This window comes from Thamnophis elegans, chromosome 6 (genome assembly GCF_009769535.1).
Source record: "Thamnophis elegans isolate rThaEle1 chromosome 6, rThaEle1.pri, whole genome shotgun sequence".
Classification (NCBI taxonomy): domain Eukaryota; kingdom Metazoa; phylum Chordata; class Lepidosauria; order Squamata; family Colubridae; genus Thamnophis; species Thamnophis elegans.
In genome coordinates, this window is record NC_045546.1 from 68,483,463 (window position 1) to 68,485,188 (window position 1,726).

Sequence of the window (1,726 nt, forward strand, 5' to 3'; positions counted from 1 at the left end):
CTCAGAAAATCTTCTTGTAGTTTCCCATTTATCAAGAGATTTTTCAAGACCTGGATGAGTTCTGTTGATAAAATCCCTCTCCTTTCCAAATGAATATAAGTAGCTTTTGATCTTGCTCAGCTGCAACAACGTTAGTCAGAAAGGTGAGGGGGTGGATTAGGGGAGGGAAACTGAATTACAGCCATGACGGAGGAAGAAAGTCAAGGCGGAAAGACTAGATCCTTTCCTTCCATCAGAAATCTGATCAGCAGCTGAATAGAGGATTATTCCATATAGTCTTTACCACTGACAGTACCACCTACACCTTTACAGTAGCAGCAACATGCAGAGTTGAGATAGCACCCAATGAAGCAGGCTGGTTCGTCACTAGTTTTGGCAGCTATGTTTAGCAGCTCAGATTCTTGTTCTCAAGGAAACGGCACATCCGGCAAGCATGAACAGTACAAATTTTCATTGTTTACATTCTCTAGATTGTTCCATTGCATCTGAACAAATAAGAAAGTCTCTTTATCCAGAATGATAATATTCCAAAGTAATCTGATTTTCCATTTGTATTAAAAGTAGTACAAGGAGGAAAAGAAAAGAACTTTCCTTCCATCCTTCCATCCATACATCCATACATCCATACATACCAGGGGTGGGTTTCAACCGGTTCGCGGCGGTCCCTGTGAACCGGTTGGTCGGCAACCCCGGAAGTAAGTAACTTCCGGGAATGGCAAAGGGTCCACCCGCCCGCCCGCGCTCCTTACCCGTTTTTGATGAGTTCTGTGCTTCCACGCATGCGCAGGACGCATACAGCGCCTGCGCGATCCTCCAGGAGCAGCTGGAGCATCGCACAGATGCTAGTACGCATGCGTGCACCGCGTGCATGCACGAGGACGCCACCGAACCGGTTGGAACGGGGCGAGAAACCCACCCCTGATACATACATACATACATAATATGGTCTGCTTGTTTTTGGCTCAGCATGATGTGTGAACCTGCCCACTGCAACATACCATTAAGTCTAAGCCTGGGTTAGTATTATGTACTGTATGAATGGACACATTCTATGTCAACATAAGACATCCAATTATACAAATAATCTCTTCTTCTGTGTTTTGTTTTCTTATTTACTTCTGGAAAATTACCCAACAAAATTTCTTTTGTAACAGAAACCAATTGTTGAAATTTAACCTAATATATGTAGTCCTCAATTTACAACAGTTTGTTTAGTGACCATTCAAAGTTACAATAGAACTGAAAAAAGGACTTACCACCATTTTTCACACTTATGACCATTGCAGCATCTCCATAGTCACATAATCAAAATTTGGATGATTGGCAACTGACATGTATTTCTGATAGCTGCAGTGTCCCAGCGTCATATGATCACATTTTTTTATCTTCTGACAAGCAAAGTCAATGGGGAAGTCAGATTCACTTACAAATGTGTTACTAATTTAATAACTGCAATGATTCACTTAACAACTGTGGCAATAAAGGTTGTAAAATGGCGCAAAAGTCACTTAACAAATGTCTCACTTAGCAACATAAATTTTGGGCTCAGTTATGGTTGTAAGTTGAAGACTATCTGTACCTATGTTCCCATTAATTAAAAACATTACTTCTTATCAAATCTTTGAGTCTCACATATATTTTTAGACTTATTTTAAAATATTTTAAAGAACTATTTAACACAAAAATCTCTCCCAAAGTATTTTTAATTTGTAAGATATCCACTTTA